Raw genomic sequence first — 21,079 nt, 5'->3', positions numbered from 1 at the left:
CATTACAATTCATAGGATTCTGGAATTGACCATCAAATTTAACAACAAAGAGCTTTGTCTACTGGGGTGTCACTGGTACACCACCATTGGTCAAAAACTGTTATACATTGAGTTCTAATTGGCTCAGACAACTCAGCTCAAACTAGTTATCGTCAAACAGTTCTCAGGCTGAGAAGACTTGTCAACCTCTACAGCCATTAGAATAAATACTCTAAGGTGAAGAGAGTAACCACTAATGGACATAATACTAATCTTACATAAGACTAAAGCTATGTCCTACAAGGAACCATAATCCCTAAAGTGTGCTACTTTTAAGTAGCGCACAATTTTTATTTTATTTCACCTTTATTTAACCAGGTAGGCCAATTGGGAACAAGTTCTCATTTACAACTGCGACCGGGCCAAGATAAAGCAAAGCAGTGCGACACAAACAACAACAGAGTTACACATAAACAATCATACAGTCAATAATACAGTAGAATAATGGCTTAGCAGATAATAAGAAAAGACGATCAGTATTTACCTGGCTAAAAGAGAAGGATTATAATATCTACTGTTTACAGGAAACCCATTCGACAGTTTTAGATGAAGTTTTGTGGAAAAAGAACTGGGGGGGGCAAAATATATTTCTCCCATGGGCAAAGAAATTCAAAAGGGGTGATGGTTTTAATTAATAATAACTTTGATCCAAATGTGCAACTTGTCCAAACAGATCCTCAAGGTAGATGGATTATTTTAAATATGTTATTGGACAATAAACATATATGGCTTATTAACCTATACGGTCCGAATAATGATGATCCAAGCTTCTTTGACAATATATATAAGAATGTATCAACTCTACAAGCAACACTAGACTCTATTATTATAGTGGGAGATTTTAATACGGTCTTAAATACCTCTATGGACCGGAAAGGAAATCACACTACAAACTATCACCCTCAGGCACTTAAGGAAATCAGGAATGTCATGGATGTATTGGAATTAGTGGATATATGGAGACTTAAATACCCTGACCTAGTGAGATATACATGGCGGAGGCTTAATCAAGCTAGTCGCCTTGACTACTTTCTTATATCATTCTCTCTGGCACCAAAAGTTAAAACGTGTTTGATAGGGGACAGAATGCGGTCGGACCATCACATAATTGGCATATATATTACTCTTACAGAATTTCCACGTGGGCGAGGATATTGGAAATTTAATCAAAGCCTACTAGATGATAAATTGTTTAGAACTAGGACAGAAGAATTTATAACTGACTTTTTTAGACATAACATAGGTACAGCAGATCCCCATATTGTATGGGACACTTTTAAGTGTGCCTTTAGAGGCCATGCAATTCAGTACTCATCTATAAAACAAAAGCAATTTCGATCAAAAGAGTCCATATTAACAAAGGAAATTGAAGGACTAACAGTACAGTTAGATAACAATAAAAACGGTACCATAGAGGCACAGAATAAGTTAGAGGAAAAACAAAAAGAAATGGAGGAACTTATTCAAGAAAGATCCAGTGTAATATATTACAAAAATAAAGCGAACTGGATGGAATATGGGGAAAAATGCACCAAATTATTTTTCAATCGTCAATATAGAAATGCTACCAAAAAAAACGTATTAAAACTTCTTACAAATGATGGAGTCACGCATGATTCACCAAATGATATTTTGAAAGAGGAAGTAAAGTACTTTAAGAATATATTTTCGTTTCAGGCTCCTCCATCTCCACTAACTGAAACTAATTGTATGGATTTTTTCCCTAATAATAATGTAAAATTAACATCTGTACAGAAAGACTCATATGAAGCCCTAATTACAGAGGAGGAACTACTTGATGCAATTGGGGCCTTTAAGGATGGGAAAACTCCAGGACTGGATGGCATACCAGTGGAAGTATACAAACATTTTTTTGATATACTCAAAGGACCATTATTAGCTTGTTTTAACCACTCCTATATAAATGATAGATTATCAGACACGCAACAAGAAGGTGTGATATCATTATTACTGAAACAGGACCCAAGTGGTATATATAAAGATCCAGTCCATTTAAAAAATTGGAGACCTCTTACACTTCAGTGTTGTGATGCAAAAATCCTAGCAAAATGCTTGGCGCATAGAATAAAAAAAGTTTTGTCAGATATTATTCATCCTAATCAGACAGGTTTTTTACATGGACGATACATTGGAGATAATATAAGGCAAGTACTGGAAACAATGGAACACTATGAAATATCGGGGACACCAGGCCTGGTTTTCATAGCTGATTTTGAAAAGGCTTTTGATAAAGTACGACTGGAGTTTATATATAAAGGCCTAGAATATTTCAATTTTGGGGAATCTCTTATAAAATGGGTAAAAATTATGTATAGTAACCCTAGGTGTAAAATAGTACATAATGGCTACATCTCAGAAAGTTTTAAACTATCTAGAGGAGTAAAACAAGGTTGTCCACTATCGGCATATCTATTTATTATTGCCATCGAAATGTTAGCTGTTAAAATTAGATCAAACATTAATATTAAGGGATTAGAAATCCAGGGCCTAAAAACTAAGGTGTCATTGTACGCTGATGATTCATGTTTTCTTTTAAAACCACAACTAGAAACTCTCCACGGCCTCTTAGAGGATCTAGATACATTTGCTATCCTCTCTGGATTAAAACCAAATTATGATAAATGTACCATATTACGTATTGGATCACTAAAAAATACACATTTTACATTGCCATGTAGTTTACCAATTAAATGGTCTGACGGTGATGTGGACATACTCGGTATACAAATCCCAAAAGAAAGAAATTATCTCACTCCAATAAATTTTTATAGAAAGTTAGCAAAAATAGATAAGATCTTGCTACCATGGAAAGGAAAATACCTGTCTATTTGTGGGAAAATCACCCTGATTAACTCTTTAATCATATCACAGTTTACCTATTTGCTTATGGTTTTGCCTACACCTAGTGACCTGCTTTTTAAATTATATGAACAAAAAATATTCAATTTTATTTGGAACGGCAAGCCAGATAAAATTAAAAGGGCCTATTTATATAACGAATATGAATTCGGAGGGCAGAAATTATTAAATATTAAAGCATTAGACCTCTCACTAAAGGCATCAGTCATACAAAAGTTATACTTAAATCCAAACTGGTTCTCTAGTAGATTGGTACGAATGTCTCATCCTATGTTCAAGAAGGGCCTTTTTCCCTTTATTCAGATTACACCTGCTCACTTTCGGTTGCTTGAAAAGGAAATAATTTCCAAAATATCTTTATTTTTTAAACAAGCCTTAGAAAGTTGGTTGCAATTTCAGTTTAATCCACCTGAAAGGACGGAACAAATAGTACAACAAATCTTGTGGTTAAATTCAAATATAGTAATTGATAAAAAAACTGTATTTATCGAAGAAATGTTTAAAAAAGGTATAATTTTGTGAATGATATCATAAATAGGACTGGTGGAGTAATGTCACACATGCAGCTAACACAGACATATGGAAATGTCTGCTCTACCCAAAATTACAACCAATTAATTGCGGCATTACCACAAAAATGGAAGAGACAGGTGGAAGGGGATAAAAGTAAGGAACTTGTATGTCGGCCTTATATTAAAGAACATAAATGGTTAAAGAAAAGTGTGATAAATAAAAACATATACCAATTTCATTTAAGGACCAAAAAACTTACAGCTGTGCCATATAAATTGCAAAATAGTTGGGAAGAGATTTTCGATGTACCCATTCCATGGCACATGGTTTATGAATTGATACGCAAAACAACGCCGGATTCAAAACTTCGAATTTTTCAATTTAAATTATTGTACAAAATTCTTGCAACTAATAGAATGTTATATATATGGGGGATACAATCTTCCCAGCTCTGTAGATTCTGCTGTGAGGAGGCAGAGTCATTAGACCATTTATTTTGGTATTGTCCGCATGTAGCTCGTTTTTGGTCACAGGTCCAGGAAAGGTTGAAGAATTGCAACATTTGCGTAGAACTAACGCTACAGATAGCAATACTGGGGGATTTGAAAAGCCATAGTCAATCAATCAATAATATAATAATTATTTTAGCAAAAATGTTTATTTTTAATTTACAATCCGTGGAAGCTATGAGAATAGGAAGATTCAAATCTTTTGTGAAGCATCACAGCACAGTTGAAAAATATATGGCAAATAAAAATCCGAAATGGATGATGTTGGAAGATAGATGGGAAAGGTTGAGTGGAGCTGAAGGGTGGGACTAATAACAAGATAAACAATGTAGGGCATACGGGATCTGTGAAATGTGTATAGGTATAGGTGCGGAGCTATTGTGAAATAGCACAGTTATAAGTGGAAATCAAACTGGATGGACAACAGAAATAGAGGAAGGACTAAGAACAAACAAGAGAGAACTATTATAAAGTAGACTGTGTCTGTAAAATGTGTATAAGATGTATAAATTGAAGGTAAAAACAGAAATGTTTATCAGTTTACTCCAATTGGGGGATCGGTGGTAGGGTTTGCGGGGAATAATAATAAAGGTATACTCTTTAAAAAAAGTATGTCTATGTAGGTATGTGTATGTATATATGTGTATATGTATGCATACGTGAATAGATATACAGTATATCACAAAAGTGAGTACACCCCTCACATTTCTGTAAATATTTGAGTATATCTTTTCATGTGACAACACTGAAGAAATGACACTTTGCTACAATGTAAAGTAGTGAGTGTACAGCTTGTTTAACAGTGTAAATTTGCTGTCCCCTCAAAATAACTCAACACACAGCCATTAAGGTCTAAACCGCTGGCAACAAAAGTGAGTACACCCCTAAGTGAAAATGTCCAAATTGGGCCCAAAGTGTCAATTTTTTGTGTGGCCACCATAATTTTCCAGCACTGCCTTAACAGTCTTGGGCATGGAGTTCACCAGAGCTTCACAGGTTGCCACTGGAGTCCTCTTCCATTCCTCCATGATGACATCATGGAGCTGGTGGATGTTAGAGACCTTGCACTCCTCCACCTTCCGTTTAAGGATGCCCCACAGATGCTCAATAGGGGTTAGGTCTGGAGACATGCTTGGCCAGTCCATCAGCTTTAACCTGTTGGGGATGGGGGCGCTGTTTAGACTACTTATGCTAATTTGGCTAATTTTTTAAACGGCTTCCCACAAAATCCTTGATCGTACAATATGCATATTATTATTATTATTGGATAGAAAACAGTCTATAGTTTCTATAGGAGTTGAAATTTTGTCTCTAAGTGGAACAGAGCCCATTCTACAGCAATTTCCCTGACATGGAGTCAGATTTGAGAAATGTTGGCCACTGTTCTGAAGTCATTTAAAAGGGCACTGTCGTTGCTATGACTATACGGACACTTCTTACGTCTTCCCCTGGATGCCTTTACGTGATGACGATTCCAACGGGGTCGATTGCGCGTTCACAGGCCCTACAAATGAAAAAACCCTGAAGCTAGTCATTCTTTGGGAGCTGCGTCATGAGCCAAGAGGACACCGGCGCGCACTTTTTCCAAGCGTTAGTTTAGCCTGTTATATTTCTCCGGTCATCTTTTCACTCGTTATAGGAGTTAAAAACATCATAAGGTAGTTAATTTAAAGCGTTTTATAGCAATTTATATCCGTTTAGTGCGATTTTGGGACATTTCTTTTTGCAACGATGTGAAAAGTTGGGCACGCTTTTCAGTTCATCCCGAACGCAGTTGACATTTCCACATGGCAAGAGGACAGCTTTCCACCAAAAGACGATTTCTCCCAAGAAAGGATCCTTTGCCCAAGATACTGATGGAAGAACAGCTCAAGGTAGGACATTTTTATTATGATAAATCGTGTTTCTGTCGAAACATTTTAGTGGCTTAGGACGCCATGTTTTTTGACGTAGCTTCGCTTGGCGCAAACTGTATTGAAAAGTAAGGATAAATTAAAAAATGTAATAACGCAATTGTATTAAGAATTAAATTGTCTATCAATCCCTGTCCACCCTGTATTTTTTAGTCACGTTTATGAGTATTTATGTATAAGAGTAGATCACTGTCTAAGTGGCGCAAGGACATTTTCTGACCAACTGAGCTACATTTCACATTGTCTAACCATGATTTTGGGGGCTAAATATAAACATTTTCGATCAAACTGTATATGCATGTTGTAATGTGATGTTACAGGAGTGTCATCGGAAGAATTCTGAGAAGGTTAGTGAAAAAATTAATATCTTTTGGCGATGTTGACTTTTATCGCTCACTTTGGCTAGAATCAATGCTGGGCTGCTAATTGCTATGTGCTAAGCTAATATAACGATTTATTGTGTTTTCGCTGTAAGACACTTAGAAAATCTGAAATATTGTCTGTATTCACAGGATCTGTGTCTTTCGATTCGTGTATGCTGTGTATTTTTACGAAATGTTTGATGATTAGTAGTTAGGTAAACACGTTGCTCATTGTAATTATTCTAGTCCATTTGTGATGGTGGGTGCAATTGTAAACTATGAAGTCTACCTGAAATATGCACTTTTTTCTAACAAAACCTATCCCATACCATAAATATGTTATCAGACTGTCATCTAATGAGTTTTTTTGTTGGTTAGGGGCTATAAATATCTTAGTTTAGCCGAATTGGTGATGGCTACTGGTGTTGGTGGACAAATAAAAGATGGTGGATTATGCTAATGTGTTTTTAGGTAATAGATGTACATCTTTACATATTGTGTCTTCCCTGTAAAACATTTTAAAAATCGGAAATGTTGACTGGATTCACACGATCTGTGTCTTTCATTAGCTGTATTGGACTTTAATGTGTGAAAGTTAAATATTTTAAAAAAATATTTTTTTTGAATTTCGCGGCACTGGTTTTTCAGTGGGGGGGGGGGGGTGTGCCGCTAGCGCCACGCTGATCCTAGACAGGTTAACCTCAGCTTCTTTAGCAAGGCAGTGGTCGTCTTGGAGGTGTGTTTGGGGTCATTATCATGTTGGAATACTGCCCTGCGGCCCAGTCTCTGAAGGGAGGGGATCATGCTCTGCTTCAGTATGTCACAGTACATGTTGGCATTCATGGTTCCCTCAATGAACTGTAGCTCCCCAGTGCCGGCAGCACTCATGCAGCCCCAGACCATGGCACTCCCACCACCATGCTTGACTGTAGGCAAGACACACTTGTCTTTGTACTCCTCACCTGGTTGCTGCCACACACGCTTGACACCATCTGAACCAAATAAGTTTATCTTGGTCTCATCAGACCACAGGACATGGTTCCAGTAATCCATGTCCTTAGTCTGCTTGTCTTCAGCAAACTAATTGCCGGCTTTCTTGTGCATCATCTTTAGAAGAGGCTTCCTTCTGGGACGATAGCCATGCAGACCAATTTGATGCAGTGTACGGCGTATGGTCTGAGCACTGACAGGCTGACCCCCCACCCCTTCAACCTCTGCAGCAATGCTGGCAGCACTCATACGTCTAATTCCCAAAGACAACCTCTGGATATGACGCTGAGCACCTGCACTCAACTTCTTTGGTCGACCATGGCGAGGCCTGTTCTGAGTGGAACTTGTCCAGTTCAACCGCTGTATGGTCTTGGCCACCGTGCTGCAGCTCAGTTTCAGGGTCTTGGCAATCTTCATATAGCCCAGGCCATCTTTATGTAGAGCAACAATTCTTTTTTTCAGATCCTCAGAGAGTTCTTTGCCATGAGGTGCCATGTTGAACTTCCAGTGACCAGTCAGTATGAGGGAGTGTGAGAGCGATGACACCAAATTTAACACACCTGCTCCCCATTCACACCTGTGACCTTGTAACACAAACCAGTCACATGACACCGGGGTGGAAAATGGCTAATTGGGCCCAATTTGGACATTTTCACTTAGGGGTGTACTCACTTTTGTTGCCAGCGGTTTAGAAATTAATGGATGTGTGTTGAGTTATTTTGAGGGGACAGCAAATGTACACTGTTATACAAGCTGTACACTCACTACTTTACATTGTAGCAAAGTGTCATTTCTTCAGTGTTGTCACATGAAAAGATATACTCAAATATTTACAAAAATGTGAGGGGTGTACTCACTTTTGTGATATACTGTATATATTTACCCAAAAAAATATGGGGGATTGGAAATGATGCAGACAATTACATTGGAAGCAACATTCTTTCCGCAATATTAAGCTGATTCACCCCCCAAAGAAATAAAGAAATAAAGAAATAAATGAATACATTAATAAATAATAATAAAAAAAATAATACTGTAGAAAAATCTGTATACAGTGTGTGCAAATGAAGTAAGGAGGCAAGGCAATAAATAGGCCATAGTGGCGAAGTAATTACAATTTAGCAATTAACACTGGAGTGATAGACGTGCAGATGAGGATGTGCAAGTAGAAATACTGGTGTGCAAAAGAGCAGAAAAACAAAAACAAATATGGGGATGAGGTAGGTAGTTGGTTGTATGGGCTATTTACAGATGGGCTGTGTACAGCTGCAGCGATCAGTAAGCTGCTCTGACAACTCATGCTTAAAGTTAGTGAGGGAGATATAAGTCTCCAACTTCAGTGATTTTTGCAATTCGTTCCAGTCATTGGCAGCAGAGAACTGGAAGGAAATGCGGCCAAAGGAGTTGTTGGCTTTGGGGATGACCAGTGAAATATACCTGCTGGAGTGCGTACTACGGATGGGTGTTGCTATGGTGTCCAGTGAGTGGAGATAAGGTGGAGCTTTACCTAGCAAAGACTTATAGATGACCTGGAGCCAGTGGGTTTGGCGACGAATATGTAGCGAGGACCAGCCACTATGTAGGGAATGGGGTGCCATTTGGGGCACATGATTTGGGACACTAGCATAAATTAGATGATTGAGAGTATGTTGAGTGTTTACAGTCCTCTGTCCTTGTGCAGGATGTTCAGGGGAGCTAGTGCAGATTATTTTACAGGATATAGATATTTAAACCCTACACACAAACACACATAGGCAACACCCCAAACACCCGAAGAAGCCCTTGTATGTTCTCCATCTTGTGATTCTCAGCTTAATGTGTTAGGGGTTTTCTCTGTGCTTGACATCCACATGCTGTTATTGTGCTTAATCAGTGATTTTACACTTACATGAGATTGACACAGGGAATTGATCCCAAATGTGGCTAAATTGTTTGCAGTGGCTAGTTTAACAAAACCAAATTGTGGATTGCAGTCACTCATTGTCCATTGACAGCTTTCAATGTAAAGAAACACATGTGTAAATATGTAAAATCCCTCAACTATCCCTTTAACCTCTATCTTCAGTGAAGAAGCTGGGTCATCCTCTCAACGTATTATCTCCAAACAGATACACAATGCATTCTTCTTCACTTTGTAGAAAACACTCCAATCCAATCGGGGAGGCAGGTAGCCTAGTGGTTATAGCGTTGGGCCAGTAACCGAAAGGTTGCTAGACAAGGTAAAAATCTGTCATTCTGCCCCTGAACAAGGCAGTTAACCCAGTGTTCCTAGGCCGTCATTGTAAATAGGAATTTGTTCATAACTGACTTGCCTAGTTAAATGAAGGTTAAATAAAAAGAAAGAAAGACACGTCATAAAATAGAGCGATAGATAATGTACTGAAGTGTTGACAGTCAGCATTCGATGCATGGCTGAACCGAAGTCATCAGCAAAGAGCACTGACAAGTCGATGTGATTCAAAGCAACAAGCCGCACCGTTGATGATATACTGTAAGCCAGGACCAAATGAGAAACAGAGGTTCCTCATTAGGCTGGAAAATGTTAATATTTGACCTCATTTCATGGCCTGCCTCCCAAATGGCACCCTATTCCCTTCATAGTTCACTAACAGGTAGTACACTATAGGGAATATAGGGTGCCATTTGGGATGCATCCATGGGTTCTTGGAATACTTCATAATCAGATACTTTCTCTTTCTCTCCCTGGATGATTGGACTCTGTCGTGGGTTATTGTTTCTGGAACGTGATGAAAGTAATGAGCCCACTCCTGGCGTACATCGTTAGAACATGTTTTCCAAGGAGTCACCTCCTTTGTTTTTCCGAAAGGCTACAACTGGGCCATTTTTTTTTTAGCTTGACATTTATATTTTAATGTGAAATCGCATGGCAGAAACAAACACATTTCGGATAGTCAGCTAGTTTGTTTTTAAAAAGGGCCTATTCTCTAAACATCAGTTGATTAGAGAGGGTGGCGATATTCATTAAAATCGCCCATGGATTCGTTTTTTTTTCTCGCAGCATAGATTTCTTTCAAGTTATGGAATGGACAACATCAAAAGCCTTTCGCTACAATGGCCTGTATTTTTTTGTCTTCTCATGAAAAAGGAACACAGACGGAGGTTGGAACTTATTATCATGACCTGATTAAGGAGAAGAGAAAGAAAAAACAACTGGCAGCAAAACGATAATGCGGCCCTGTCAAATATGACAGCCCAAAGGACTGTTCTCAAGCGCAACGCTATTTTCTAAGTACAAGTATGCACTTGACTGTTTACTATGCTGTTTTTGGAGACGAAGAAGATCTGAAAAGGCTCTTGTTTGTTTAGTCGTGAATGACACAGTGAGCCCAATTTAAAAGCTATCCGTGCGTCATGATGCAATGTTGATTCTTCAACTCGTCTCTCCCAGGCTGCTCCCCACGGTCGATGACAACCTGGGGTGGAACAGTAGACTATTTACTGTCGATGTCATTTCGCAAACTAAGATAAAACTGAAGTCACGGATGAAAGTGGGTTTTGGAGATTATTAATTCATGTTCTCAGTTGCAAGACATTTATGTTTAGCATCCTTATTTTGGTCATTCAGCCTGACCTGTAAACAAGGCATTTAAATAGTATGTCCCCAGGCAAGGGGATGTTTAAACTGCTTAGCTTATGCACAAATTTAACTCTTGTTTAAGCAACCCAACCTCATGATGAAAATGTGTTTGGTTTGACTGAAAAGGAACATCAGACCTCACTTGTGTTTTTCATATCAGTGATGTAAGTAATTATTGGGAACTGCTTCACGGTTCTAAACTTTTTGTAGTATTGTTTGATTTTTTTTACTTGAATGTTATCTGTGTGGTTGGTCCTGTATTCCCACAGTGGTACACCAAATTAACCAGACATCTATCTCAACTAATTAGAATATCTAGTGATGGTATTGCAGTTCACTGTCTGCTATTGACCAAAATTTAATTAGGGTTATACCCTTACAAAAAAACACAATTTGTGAAGTGTTCCAAAAACACATGTTTTCATGTGATCACGTGATCTTATATTAAGTTAATGTGATAACATGTAAAGAAACATGTGATAACATGAAACATGACGTGAAGTGTTCCAAAAACCCGTTTTCACGTGGAATTTAATGTGAAATCATGTGGTTTTCTGTAAGGGTACATTGAGGGCTTCCAATTAAATTCATTTCGAAGCCTTGTGGCTATACGCTCGAAAAATGGGAGGGATGTGTGTATGTGTGATAGACGCACTGCAGGCACTACCTACAACCTCCTCCCAACCCTTCCCCCACTCTTCTTTATTGCCTGCCGGATGATTGTGTGTGTGTTCAGTGTGTGAATGTGCGTGTGTGTTAACTCACTGCAGGATGGCTGTAGTAAATCTGCAGGCACTCTAGATCAAGCTTTGGAGGGGGACCCATAACTCTCCCATAAGTGTTTGTTAATCAAGCAGCTAAACGAAGCACCCTCCCTGATAACATTGCTGAGATTCCTAACATAATTTTTTCACCTTACATGTTACTCCCCACACCTCTTTATCAATGAATCCTTCGTACTACTATAGGCTAGTGTGTGGCTCTTCACTGCATTGCGATAGTCAAATGTGATGATGTCTTGGACACACCCAAGGAAAGCAGTCTATTCTAAATGTAATTTAGTGTTACATCTTATGCCTCTAATTACAGTAGGTAAAACACAAATATTTAATACGAATAAATTGTTACTTTTGAAGATATATGTAGCTAGTTTAAGATTAAATCTGGAAAAGACAGACAATCAGAATGTGAAATGAAAGGTTTTGAAAGTGGCAAGACTACCAATGTTTCCCAAGATGTTTTTTCTAACTACAAAACGTACAATTAGTTTTTTCCTGTGACATACAGTGCCTGTAGAATGACCAAGTCAGATCTGTAACATGAAAAGTACTCCATAGGGATGATGATGTGCAACAGCTTGTGCTAAGATGACTGATGATTGTCACACACAGGCGCACGCACACAGGCAAACACAAACACATCTTGATATTGCATGCACACACTTTTACACACACACAAACACAGATGCAGGATCTTAGTTTGATCACCCTGTTGCAGGATAACCTCTCAATGAAGGAAATGTAGAACATGTAGTGTATTTCAGGTTTAAAAAGGATCGTAAAGTTTGAAATTTCCACTTAGAAATTTCAGACTTGATTTTCCAGTACGAAAAATGTATCAACACCTACAAAAAAGTCCATTCCTTACACAGTTTTTTACAATTACCTTGGCACTAATATCAGAACCTTTTTCATTTTTCGGTCTCTAGACACAAAACTCAAAATGGTCATCCCTTGTAACACAGGCTGTCCAATGTTCAAAGCATTGCATTGTGCAGTCAAATCTTTAAAGAAACCTTGCACTTGCAGAATCATAGGTTCAACTAACTAATTTATCATGAAATACCATAGGAACATTCATTTAAATCACCCACACACAAGATACTGATAGTGTCACTGTAGTTGTTCATACAATCATTAAATATTGTAGTAAAAAAGGTGATACGTGTTCCATTATGGTATTACATGTAAATACATCACTGTAAAATGACTAGTAGAGCGAATACTACAAACACAGTGGAATCATTTAACAAAATCTGAAATGTATTGATGAAATCACAACATAGGTTTCTTTGAATCAAAGCAAAAATAATTAGCTACAAAAAATGTAAAAACTACAGTAAAACGTCAACTGCAGTGTTCCTCACCTGGCTTACTGTAAAAAGCAAAACAAATGTCTTGTGGATTTGGCCACAGGTTCCCATCCACATCACAATGGATGTTTTCATTAGCCAAACATCTTGGGAAGAAGTTTCGGTAATGGCGAATCCAGGCCTGACACTGGTCTGCTGTGATGTCATTGCATGCGTCATCCATGGGCTGGAAAAGGGTGGTTTGTTCGTGATGGCGCCTATCATATACCTTCCACCTCCATGTGGAGACAAATTCCTCAATCGGGTTAAAGAATGGAGAGTATGGGGGTAAGTACAGGGTGGTAAATTGTGGATTGGCCTGAAACCATGCTTGCACCACTTGAGCATGGTGGAACCTGACATTATCCCACACAATGACATAGGTCATGCCATCAGCTCTGCAGACCTGATTTAGCTTATAAAGGAAGGTTACAAGAAGAGCTGCATTATATGATCCAATACAAGGTCCACCACACCATCTTCCGATATAGCCGCAAACATGGTGATGTTGGACCCACGTTATCCAGGTACTTGGATGGTTGCCCGCTGGCCAATGAAATTCCGACCTCTCCTCCTTGTCTTGGCCAGGTTGAAGCCTGCCTCATCCAAAAAGAGGAATTAGTGGTGGTTTTCGTCATCATCCAGCGCCATCACCCTCTAAAAATACATTTTGGAAAGAGAATTACTGATTACAAGGATGTAGAATTTTGGGGGAATTTTCCACAACAGGCATCTCGAAACTGAACATACCTGAACATACTCAGACCTCAGTTGCTTCACTCTGTCTGCATTTCTTTCAAAAAGGCACACAGCATGGCTGTTTTAGAGACACCTGGTGCCTTTTCAGCATGCATGCAATAGTCGGCAAACATGGCTTCCACATTGTTGAACGTGTTGTCCTTGTCCAAGACGTGCTGCCGAATTTATGTAAGGAGAATATATTTGTCCCGAACCAAATTCACCACAGCCCGCTCTTGTTGGTCAGTCAGCATTTTGCCTCTGCCTCAGTAAGAACACATTTACTCACATTACCTACTCTGTGGTACACATTGGCATGCAGTATACAGTCATTTGACAACTGAGAGTAGCTCTTAATGTACAACACCGTGAATAATTCAAGAGGGGATCCTACCCAATACTAGATAGGTGTACCTAATAAAGTGTCTTCAGATTTGACATTACTGTACATGGTCTGGATGGTCAGTCGCACAGAGCTCCTCTGTGGAGATGGTTGTCCTTCTGGAAGGTTCTCCCATCTCTGCAGCACTCCACCAATTGCCTTTATGGTAGAGTGACCAGGTGGAAGCCACTCCTCAGTAAAAGGCACATGACAGCCCGCTTGGAGTTTGCCAAAAGGTACCTAAAAACTCAGACCATGAGAAACAATATTCTCTGGTCTGATTGAACTCCAAGATTGAACTCTTTGGCCTGAATGCCAAGCGTCACGTCTGGAGGAAACAAGGTATCGCTCATCACCTGGCCAATACCAAAAAGTGCTTCAGCAAAGTATTGAGTGAAGGGTCTAAATACTTGTGGAAATGTGATTTATCAGGGGGGGGGGGGGGGGGGGGGGGATATAGACCTATAGACCTGTTTTTGCTTTGACTTTATGTGATATTGTGTGTAGATTGATGAGGGGGAAAAACGATTTATTCCATTGTAGAATAAGGCTGTAATTTAACAAAATGTGGAAAAAGTGAATGGGTCTGAATACTTTCCCAAATCACTGTATGTGGCTCCGGTATGAGTCAGAAACCTTTATTCTACTGTCAAAATTTACTACAGAGTAAGTAGTACCCACATGCCCACAGCTGGCAGCACACAAGTTATCATCAATTTGGAGTGCAGGTCTGCGGGACCTGATCGTAATGCCCGTGGTAAATGTTGTTTGACTTTTGATATCTCTATGGGGCTTAATGAACCAAATCTAAAACAAGGCAAAATCAGGAAATTCATCCGCCCTTTAAGATTCGGCATTATTTAAGGCAGACACCGGGCACTCAAACTGTAAAACAATGGTGTGGTCCAGAAACAAACCCTAGAGTGAAATACAGCAGCCTGCCCACAGGTCTTTGCTTAAAGCAAGAACCTCTTTCAGCAAACCTTTCTAATCCACTTTGCTGGTTACTTTAGATGTCATGCCTCATGACCACTACAAAGTAGTACCACCAACCACACATCTTCTAACAGTCGTTTCAATGTGACACAGGACCAATTATGATACAGGTTTATAAGTTGTGAACTTACAGTAGAAGTCTCCTCCATAAGTTGCTGTAACATTCTTGATGTCACTGACAACTTCAACAGGGAAGCTGTATTTACACTGAAAAGAGAGAGGGGAGGCATGTAATCAATAGACACACTATATATAGTCTTTTGTTTTGTCTGTAATACTTGTCAATAGAACAATGATGGGTTCAATGCCCTCTTGTCCAGTTATTTTAGACATCAAGAAGCTATTTGTGAATTTGTTTACTTGACTGCAGTGCTGCTAAAGGCACTGAAGGCTGAGTGGGGCATTCCAGTTGTTGTTGGTTAGCTAGCTAGCGAGCTAATTCACCCCACATTGACAGTAAGGAGTTCTAGTGACAATACAATCTTAAAACACTTCTCAGAAGTCAGAACACTCAAGAAGCAAAGCACAACCCCAAAGCATTGGGAGTGGCTAACAAGCGGTTGCATGGTATTTAAACCAGGCATTGCTTACAAGCAAGTCTACATGAAGCTATTTCAGGAAAATATTTTCCTCCTCATATTGTACAATGTGTGTCTCCATATACCTACAGTAGAAATAGGTTATTGAAGGATTCAAGACGAGGTTGTTTTAATTGCTCTCCAATTCACAGTTTGTCAGTGTCAAAGTAGCCTGTCATTTCGATCATTTGTGCAGTATTAAAAAAGATGAGGGGCTAGATCTATCTATACTGAACAAAAAGAAGTGCAACATGCAACAATTAAAGATTTTATTGAATTACAGTTCATATAAGGAAATCAGTCAAATTAAATTAATTAGGCCCTAATCTATGGCTTCTTTTTTCTTCCGGAGTATATATAAATTTTCATAGTCATGAAATGTTTTGTTTAGGAGCTATAGAAGATTGAAATCCCCCCTAAATTGTGTTTTACAAAAAAAGGGTGGATTGTTCTCCATCCTCCCGAATTCATGATATATATCAATGTCAGAAGTCATGGTATGCTTGGTTCAATAGCTATTGACGAGAGACAACCGAATATCCACCCATTTTAGACATCGATATAAAACTCATTTTACCTCAGTCAAAAAACTCCAGAATTTCAGCATTTGTTAGTTTGCTCCTTTTGAAAAACATTGCTAGTGCTACAACTTAGCCCACTAGCTACTGATACGGATTATTTGTCACCACAGATGGTTTGTTTACATAGCAGGTTAGGTGAATTAACGTGGCAGGTTAAGAGAATAAGGTTGAGGTTAGGAAAAGGGTTAGGCTTAGCTGCAACGCTACAGTTGTCAACAACTGTTGTCCCTGATGTGACCACTAGACAGAGCTGTTGCAGGCCTACTCCAGCTAATCACATTGGTAGAAATGTAAACAAACCATCTGTGGTGACAAATCACAAGTATCATAACATCGGTGCACACCACTTGTGTCAATAAATCACTATCAGAAAATTATTTGTGTGTTAATCATCACTTTTTTTTACTGTTTTATTCATGTTTTCAAGTTCTGGTGACAAATCATGCATTTCAATTCTTCCATAGATTGTAATGGACACATGATGTGTGCAACACAAGTATGGGTAACTACATGCTTGTAGTGTGTCTGAAAGTGACCATTGCAAAATAAGTGGGTGGATCAACAGCGATGGTTAAAACATCAACGCTCCATTATTGGTTAGACCGGTCATAGCCAGGTGCTCTGCGGGTCAGCATAATGTTTACATAGCAGGTTAAGTGAGCTAACGTAGCAGGTTAGGATAATTAATGTGGCAGGTTAGAAGAATGAGGTTAAGGTTAGGAAAAGGGTTAGGGTTAGGCTTACACGGAACCCAAACCGGCTGTGCGCGTGCGCCATCGTGCATACATTTATTTTGTCCCCCCACACCAAACGCGATCACAACACGCAGGTTAAAATATCAAAACAAACTCTGAACCAATTACATTAATTTGGGGAAAGGTCGAAAAGCGTTAAACGTTTATGGAAATTTAGCTAGCTAGCTTGCACTTGCTAGCTATGTTGTCCTATTTAGCTAGCTTGCTGTTGCTAGCTAATTTGTCCTGGGATACAAACATTGAGTTGTTATTTTACCTGAAATGCCCAACGTCCTCTACTCCGCCTATTAATCCACACATAAAACGGTCAACCTGGCAACGCAGAAGCCCATTGGCACGCGCGAGCAGTGTGGGTGCAATAATTGAATAACAGATTTCTAAATATATTTTTCTAAATATATATTGTGTGGTCAGCCTATTAACTAAAATGCATAGCAGGTTTGGATAATTAACATGGCAAGTTAGGATAATGAGGTTATGGTTAGGAAAAGGGTTAGGCTTATGCTACAGTTGTCAACAATCGACTTATCATGCAGCCCAATCAGCCAATCAAAATGGTCTTGAAAATAAAAACGTCTGTCCTCGGTTACAACACTCACTACCAAGTTCCAAACTGCCTCTTGAAGCAACGTCAGCACAAGAACTGTTCGTCGGGAGCTTCATGAAATGTGCTTCATGGCCAAGCAGCCGCATACAAGCCTAAGGTCACCATGTGCAATGCCAAGCATTGGCTAGAGTGGTGTAAAGCTCACTGCAATTGGACTCTGGAGGCAGTGGAAATGCGTTCTCTGGAGTGATGAATCACGATTCCCATCTGGCAGTCGGACGGACTAATCTGGGTGTGGTGGAAGCTAGGAGAACTCTACCTGCTCCAATGCATAGTGACAACTAAAATTTGCTGCAGGAGGAATAATGGTCTGGGGCTGTTTTTCATCATTCGGGCTAGGCCCCTTAGTTCCAGTGAAGGGAAATCTTAATTTACAGCATACAATGACATTCTAGAGGATTTTGTGCTTCCAACTTCGTGGCAACAGTTTGGGGAAGGCCCTTTGCTGTTTCAGCATGACAAGGCCCCCATGCACAAATCGAGGTCCATACAGAAATGGTTTGTCAAGATCGGTGTGGAGGAACTTGACTGGCCTGCACAGAGCCCTGACCTCATCCCCATCAAACACCTTTGGGATGAATTGGAATGCCGACTGCGAGCCAGGCCTAATCGCCCAACACCAGTGCCCGACCTCACTCATGCTCTTATGGCTGAATGGAAGCAAGTCCCTGCAGCAATGTTCCAACATTTAGTGGAAAGCCTTCCCAGAAGAGTGGAGGCTGTTATAGCAGCAAAAGGGGACCCACTACATATTATGCCCATGATTTTGGAATGAGATGTTCGATGAGCAGGTGTCCACATACCTTTGGTCATGTAGTGTATGAGCTGGCGAAGGGTATCCTAGTTGAGTAGTTGCATTCCGCTTTGCTCCACAGGTAGTATAACATTTCATTTCATTACAGTACAACAGTTTGATTTGTTTGATCTTAGCTGGCTACATAGCCGTCTTTGTATCCAAGATAATTGTGTAGTCTAGAGTAATTGTCGAGGTTACCTAGCCAGCTACACTTTCAAACAAAGTCAACAACGCAGCCACTGCTAGCTAGCCTATTTCACCAGCCAGCAGTAATATATCATTTTAGTCAATAAGATTTTTTGCAACGTAAGCTTAACTTTCTGAACATTCGAGACGTGTAGTCCACTTGTCATTCCAATCTCCTTTGCATTAGCGTAGCCTCTTCTGTAGCCTGTCAACTATGTGTCTGTCTATCCCTGTTCTCTCCTCTCTGCACAGACCATACAAACGCTTCACACCGCGTGGCCGCTGCTACTCTAACCTGGTGGTCCCAGCGCGCACGACCCACGTGGAGTTCCAGGTCTCAGGCAGCCTCTGGAACTGCCGATCTGCGGCCAACAAGGCAGAGTTCATCTCAGCCTATGCTTCCCTCCAGTCCCTCGACTTCTTGGCACTGACGGAAACATGGATTACCACTGATAACACTGCTACTCCTACTGCTCTCTCCTCGTCTGCCCACGTGTTCTCGCACACCCCGAGAGCTTCTGGTCAGCGGGGTGGTGGCACTGGGATCCTCATCTCTCCCAAGTGGACATTCTCTCTTTCTCCCCTGACCCATCTGTCTATCGCCTCCTTTGAATTCCATGCTGTCACAGTTACTAGCCCTTTCAAGCTTAACACCCTTATCATTTATCGCCCTCCAGGTTCCCTTGGAGAGTTCATCAATGAGCTTGACGCCCTGATAAGTTCCTTTCCTGAGGATGGCTCACCTCTCACAATTCTGGGTGACTTTAACCTCCCCATGTCTACCTTTGACTCATTCCTCTCTGCCTCCTTCTTTCCACTCCTCTCCTCTTTTGACCTCACCCTCTCACCTTCCCCCCCTACTCACAAGGCAGGCAATACGCTTGACCTCATCTTTACTAGATGCTGTTCTTCCACTAATCTCATTGCAACTCCCCTCCAAGTCTCCGACCACTACCTTGTATCCTTTTCCCTCTCGCTCTCATCCAACACTTCCCACACTGCCCCTACTCGGATGGTATCGCGCCGTCCCAACCTTCGCTCTCTCTCCCCCGCTACTCTCTCCTCTTCCATCCTATCATCTCTTCCCTCTGCTCAAACCTTCTCCGACCTATCTCCTGATTCTGCCTCCTCAACCCTCCTCTCCTCCCTTTCTGCATCCTTTGACTCTCTATGTCCCCTATCCTCCAGGCCGGCTCGGTCCTCCCCTCCTGCTCCCTGGCTCGACGACTCATTGCGAGCTCACAGAACAGGGCTCCGGGCAGCCGAGCGGAAATGGAGGAAAACTCGCCTCCCTGCGGACCTGGCATCCTTTCACTCCCTCCTCTCTACATTCTCCTCTTCTGTCTCTGCTGCTAAAGCCAATTTCTACCACTCTAAATTCCAAGCATCTGCCTCTAACCCTAGGAAGCCCTTTGCCACCTTCTCCTCCCTCCTGAATCCTCCTCCCCCTCCTCCCCCCTCCTCCCTCTCTGCTGATGACTTCGTCAACCATTTTGAAAAGAAGGTCGACGACATCCGATCCTCGTTTGCTAAGTCAAACGACACCGCTGGTTCTGCTCACACTGCCCTACCCTGTGCTTTGACCTCTTTCTCCCCTCTCTCTCCAGATGAAATCTCGCGTCTTGTGATGGCCGGCCGCCCAACAACCTGCCCGCTTGACCCTATCCCCTCCTCTCTTCTCCAGACCATTTCCGGAGACCTTCTCCCTTACCTCATCTCGCTCATCAACTCATCCTTGACCGCTGGCTACGTCCCTTCCGTCTTCAAGAGAGCGAGAGTTGCACCCCTTCTGAAAAAACCTACACTCGATCCCTCGATCCCTCGATGTCTCGCAGACATATCAGTGTGGATGACGGATCACCACCTCAAGCTGAACCTCGGCAAGACGGAGCTGCTCTTCCTCCCGGGGAAGGACTGCCCGTTCCATGATCTCGCCATCACGGTTGACAACTCCATTGTGTCCTCCTCCCAGAGTGCTAAGAACCTTGGCGTGATCCTGGACAACACCCTGTCGTTCTCAACTAACATCAAGGCGGTGACCCGTTCCTGTAGGTTCATGCTCTACAACATTCGCAGAGTACGACCCTGCCTCACGCAGGAAGCGGCGCAGGTCCTAATCCAGGCACTTGTCATCTCCCGTCTGGATTACTGCAACTCGCTGTTGGCTGGGCTCCCTGCCTGTGCCATAAACCCCTACAACTCATCCAGAACGCCGCAGCCCGTCTGGTGTTCAACTTTCCCAAGTTCTCTCACGTCACCCCGCTCCTCCGCTCTCTCCACTGGCTTCCAGTTGAAGCTCGCATCCGCTACAAGACCATGGTGCTTGCCTACGGAGCTGTGAGGGGAACTGCACCTCCGTACCTTCAGGCTCTGATCAGGCCCTACACCCAAACAAGGGCACTGCGTTCATCCACCTCTGGCCTGCTCGCCTCCCTACCTCTGAGGAAGTACAGTTCCCGCTCAGCCCAGTCAAAACTGTTCGCTGCTCTGGCACCCCAATGGTGGAACAAACTCCCTCACGACGC

This window comes from Salvelinus fontinalis, chromosome 2 (assembly GCF_029448725.1).
Source record: "Salvelinus fontinalis isolate EN_2023a chromosome 2, ASM2944872v1, whole genome shotgun sequence".
NCBI lineage: Eukaryota > Metazoa > Chordata > Actinopteri > Salmoniformes > Salmonidae > Salvelinus > Salvelinus fontinalis.
This window is presented reverse-complemented; position numbering follows the sequence as displayed.